The following is a 5,987-nucleotide window of genomic DNA, read 5'->3' as shown; positions in this document are numbered from 1 at the left end:
GAAATGATAATAAACCGACACTGACAGAGGGGAGACAAGAGACTAAATACACACACGCTAATGGCTAATGACGCAACAAAACACACCTGGGGTAAGACTCAAGTGGCTGAGGGCACTGATTGGTTGACACGAGGAAGGGCAGGATTACACTTAACAAGACCAAGGGAGACACACAAGGAAAAACAGAACCCAAACATGACAAAGAAAAGTCAAAGTGTTATTTATGAAAAGTCCTTAACCTGCTGAAAAGTTTGCATCCATGTTTGTATGTCAATTTTCTGGTAAAATTGGAGGTCTGTGCCAAGTAATCCTCATTATCCTTATGAGTGCCATCTGTACACAATAATAACGTTTAGGAATGTTTTTTTTTTAATATATGGATTCCCTTCCTAACTCCAATCTTCTCTATCTGGGTTTGGGACCGGTTCTGAATTGGCTGATTTGCCGTCCCTTAACTCATTCAAACCCAAAAACGTATAAATATGTTTTTTTAATACTTTCATATTTACTCCAAAATATATTTATGTGTGGGGGGGGGGTATGCTAGAGCATACAGAAGGCTCTGATGCAGTTTCTGACCTAAAGAGGTCGCTTAAAGCAATGGTAGTTATTACAAAAAAGAGTATAAGAGATCAGCCAGTGCCATGTTGCAACAAGCTTTTTTTCACCATTGTTTTCAACAGGTTCGTGAATAATGATGAAACTTAGATATATTATTTTATTTTTATTTATTTATTTTTATTATTTTTTCTATGAGAGCTCAATATTGTTTATTGTTTAATCTTACCAATTCAACATGTCATCATCATTGCTCTCTCTCTTTTATTTATTGATTTATTTTTAAGTTTACTTAGCTATATTCTAATGCTAATTGCTGCAAAACGGAAACCGATACAAACATACCTTTTTTTCCTGATGAAAAAAGATACTCTAATCTTTTTGGTAGGTTTCATGTTTTTATAGCAATAGAACACAATATTGTGTGGGCCTGCAAAATCACTCAAAATCCAGAAAAACAGCCCGGGAGCGAAGGGGGTTGCTTCAGTGAAAATGGCTGAGAGTGAATGAATTAAGCCAGTAAGCTCACAACACCTGCTATTATCAGTTGGTTGGTCTCCCATCCAAGTACAAGTACTAACCAGGTCTGACCCAATTCAGCTTCAAATATTATGAAAAAAGGCCATATCAAAATAGTGAGCCGCTTCCACACCCCCCCAAAAAATTCTGTGCCAATACTTGTTTCAATTGACTCTGAAAGGTTTTGGCACTGAATTTTTTATTTTTTTTATCATGTTTTCCAATCTGCAATTGTCTGACAACCAGTCCGTGGTATACCCCACCTCTCACCCAAAGTCAGCTGGGATAGGCGCCAGATCACCCACAACCCTTATGAAAATGAGGATAAAGCATGCAACCTACATTTGCAAAGCAAGAAGAAAACAACGGCGCTGAAAAAATAGAACCACTGTCACTGGGGGGAAAAAATTGACATGGAGGGTAGCCCTGAAGACTGACTTTGAAAACCAACCATCCATTTTCTATAGCATTTATCCTGTTAAGGGTTGCAGCGAACTGGAGCTACCTCAGCTGACTTTGGGTGAGTGGCAGGTTAAACCCTGGACTGGTTGCCCGTCAATCACAGGACACGCATAGAATCAGACAAAAATTCACACTTGCGTTTACACTGTCACTGAGTGGGAACTGGAACAACACTGCCTGCATAGAAGTCAGACACATCAGTAATTACGTGCAAATGACAACTACAATATTGAACATGTTAAATTAATTCCACTCTGTGATAATTATCACCTTAGCAAAAGCTACATTTTAGATGCAGCTTTTGTATTGAATGTCTAGTGCTCATAATGTTATGGTTGATTGGTGTACTCCACTGTGAGAATATAAGGCGTAAACTTGTTTTATTGAACAAATAAACACAAATCTAGTAAAAGCTAAATAAATCAATTAAAAAAAAAAAACTGCCTGTTCAAATCATTTTTATTTATTTTTTTTGAGAGAGAGAGAGAGAAAGAGCTCATTATTGTTTATTCTGTAATCTTGCCGATTCAACATGTCATCATCATTGCGCTCGCTTTTTTTTTGTGTGCGTGTGTGTGCATTTGTGCGTGCGTGTGCATTTGTGCGTGCGAGTTTGTGCTCATTAATTCACCTGGAACCTATTAAATATCCCATACCCTTCACCTAAACTGAATACTTCAGAATTCCAATTCCCGTCCATTTGTCAGGAGACCCGAGGAGTGATAAAAAAATAAGAGAGAGAAAAGGGAAATCCAGCACCGACCAGACACCACCTACTACACACAGGGTTACAAACCAGAATCTTTCACCAACCTCAGAAGCATATACGTATAATCCAACAAATTAGAGAGACCTCAAGAGACCAAAGGAAAGACTAAAGAAAGGAAGTAAGGATGGATGAAGCAGAGTGAGATCCACATGAGCCGCCACCGATTCAGCGACTAGAGGAAGGAGCAGATTGTGTTTGAATTTCGGTAGATGCTGGTGTGGTGGATCTGGCATGCATGAAAACCTCCACCAAAGAGGGGAGCCGTCGACCCCGGCCAGTACAGGGAAAGCACAAACCCCCAGGGCCCCCCAGGCCTTGTCAGTGCCAGGGCAAACCCAGGAGGAGACGACAAGAAGGGGAAGGGGCGGCGGCAGGGCAGCAGGAAAAGGGGCGTAGAGGAAGGGTGACAAGGGATAAGGAACCGGGAGGCGGAGGAGGACGGGCGGGGGGTGGTGAGGAGGGAGAGGCGACAAGGAGGACAAAGGGGAGAGGGAACCACGGGGCAACCCGGAGGCCCACCCACCCCAAACTGCGTCGCCGGGCACGGAGTGTGCCGGGACGGCGCCGTCCCAGACAACAGAGAGAGCACCCCAACGCAGCACCCCCAAGAGGCCCAGGAAACGGCCGAAACGCAGCCGCCACCCAGCAGCCAAAGGAGGGGCAGAGCCGCCCTCGCCCGACCAGGGGTGACAGCACCTAGAAAGTTAACCAACAAGCATGCAGTGATTCCGAATATTAACCCTTAGTGCCCATTGGAAGTGAATTTTGAGGAATTGGTGACTGTAAGGTGTCATTTGATGTGGTCTACTCGATCCTGCTGGCAGCAACTGGGTTCCTTTTCCCTGGGTTATCATTTTTATTCTTGAATGTAAGTGAGTGTAATAAGATTGACTGTGTCAAAGTGAAATTCCAAATTCCACTTGTTCGACCTAATCCCCACTCGTCTACTTCAGAGCAACCACTGACTGGCAATACATCTTTCTTGACAGGGTATGTACGCAGTCATTTGAAGTAATCAAACATCTTCTTAATAAGACTACCAACCCGGACATCTCAGCCAATTATGTATTGTAGTTTCTGTGTACCTGTATTAAATATATGCTTGTGAGTGTCTGGGCGTGAGCTGTGGCCAACAGCAGCAATGTTCTCATTGTGTTTAAGCCATACTGTTCTCCTGTTACAAGACTCAAAAAAAGCAGTTTGCATCGCAGCATTTTGGTGTGAAAATTTGTAATATGTGCCTCATTAATGACTGACTCGCAAAACTGGGATTCCAATGCCTAGACAACAAAGTACTGATGTGTCTGTCGGTCGTGAATGAAACTGAGCTAGCATCGTTAATTTAAAAGAGCCTGCAAATTATTGTCAATTACTAATTGTCAGAGACTAATTGTCAATTAGTCTGAGTGCATGTGCATAAAAGCCGAAGTGGCAGGCGGGTGAGAGAGACGGAAACAGAGCGAGGAGACATTTTCTTAACTATTGGAATAGTTAAGAAAGTGAATGAAAAGAAAAGGAGTTCTATGTGGACACATTTCAACTTTAATGACAATACAAAGGCAGATTTTTCCAACAGAAGAAACCAGATCAGCTCCTCAAAACAGATGCATTTAACCATACAAACGGTATATGGATGCTGTTGCCCCCCCGACCCCCACCCCTTTTTGTTTTACACATTTTAATGTATATTTTGTTGTCTGTTAGTGGGGGGATTCCCACTGTAAATTAGTTTGGAAACAAAGTTAAAAACTTCAATTGTTGTGGAAACAGTGAAGGATGTTGGTACTACTATTTCTATGCTGCTCTAACAAGTAAAGGAATCATTTTTAATTAGGGGTGTCAGGCGATTATAATTTGTAATCATAATTAATCACATGACTTCAATAGTTAACTCAGGATTAATCGCAAATTTATATTTCTAAATGTACAATAAAATGTACAATAAAATATTTGTTTCTAAGTTTTCATACTCTTGTTAACATAAAAGTGGAAAAAGTGTTAAACTAATAGAAATACGGCTGCACTCTTTAGTCATAGATACAGTAATTTCATAAGAATTCATAAAATTGAGCTAAAATTAAAAAGCTGTCTTGTACTGGGGGAAAAAAACGAGTGTGATATTGATTTGTGTTGAGTTCAATTATCTGCCACTAGATGGCATAATTGCATTGGTAAGACATTGGTGACAGCCAGCCTAGTGCATTTTCTTTTCATATTAAGAGCTATCTAATGTTTAACATGAAGTAATTTGTGAAATTCTGCACATTTTTAAAATTGTAAAATACAACTTGACCCCTGTCTCCACAAATATATGCATTATTATTACATTTATTACTGCTAAATTTTGACGTGGATGTGTCTGCTGCCTTGAGGCTGGAATTCCCTCAGTACAGGCTTTCCAAGTAAATGGCGGTCATTAATCGCGCGTTTAAAAAAAATTGTGGCATTAAGGAAACTTTAAATTAACTCAAAATTAACACACAAATTTTGACACCCCTATTTTTTATAAATTTTATCGGATAAATAGTTTTTTTTTAATCAGTTTAGCTTTTGCTGCTATAGACATTGTGAATTTCAGAAACAAAAACCGGTGATTCTAGAAAAAAAAGAAAACGAGTTATTCATTCGTTCTACAGTATTGTCATATTTTTGTTGTTTAATAAAACCCTTGCTTCAGTTCCCTGAGATTAACCTGCAAAAAAAAAAAATGTTTCACAAGGTTAGACATTTTCTCCTCAAAGTAAAAAAAAATAAATTCAAGCCTAGTATAAGAACAATGCAATGTAAAAATGCATGCGTAAAATAGCTTTAAAAATGGTAGTTCTTCCTTGTAGTCCCATATAAACAGACAATGACTGATGCTTGAAAATGGTGGCTCTTCACCCAGCCGAGTTCCAAGTCACGTTTGGAGAAACTTCATGTGGGGGATGTACAATATTTTATAAACTAGTCACAATCCAGCGAAATTCCCAACATATCGCTTGCAGGTGAAAATAAGCAAGATGGCTTGATTACTTCCCACTGGGCAGGTGGGCACTGGCAAGCACTCCAGACACTCAACTATTTGTAAACAAGCCATTAAAAAGTACATTTTCCATAATATGTCCTCTTGAATGTTCACATAAAACCTCACAATCCTTTAATGTGTGTGTTGCACTGACCATTGGCACCTGGCTTGGATGATGGACCCCTTGTGAGCGCATCAAACTCCTACACAAGACTCACACTTCATCCACACAAATACATTCCCAATTCCCATTATTCGCAACGCGCGCACACACACATCAACTCTCCCGCGCTTTCCCTCCTCCTTTCACATCCCTCGCTTTTCCTCCATCTAGCAGATGGCTGACCCATCTGCTCCCCCTGTCTTTCCCTTACTCTTCGTCTTGTGCGCTCCCTCTCTCACCCAACCTGCTGTTTTGTGTTTCTTGAGCTCCCGATCCAAGTTGCGGATACACAGGTCCTTCACTTCCCTCTACAATGTACACTCAGGGGGACAACCTTTTGCCTTTTGCATCGGTTGCACTTTCATGCGCATCTGTTTGCTGGCTGCTTTCTGTGTGTAAATGACCACGGTTAAAAGTCTTTTTTGACAAAGCTTCCACTTGAGTTTTCAATGTGTGTGCTTTATTTTGTTCAACACATCTGCTTGGGTATCTCAATGTGTTTAGTTTTT

The sequence above is a fragment of the Vanacampus margaritifer genome, chromosome 2, assembly GCF_051991255.1.
Source record: "Vanacampus margaritifer isolate UIUO_Vmar chromosome 2, RoL_Vmar_1.0, whole genome shotgun sequence".
Taxonomy (NCBI): domain Eukaryota; kingdom Metazoa; phylum Chordata; class Actinopteri; order Syngnathiformes; family Syngnathidae; genus Vanacampus; species Vanacampus margaritifer.
Note: the sequence above shows the minus strand (reverse complement) of the source record.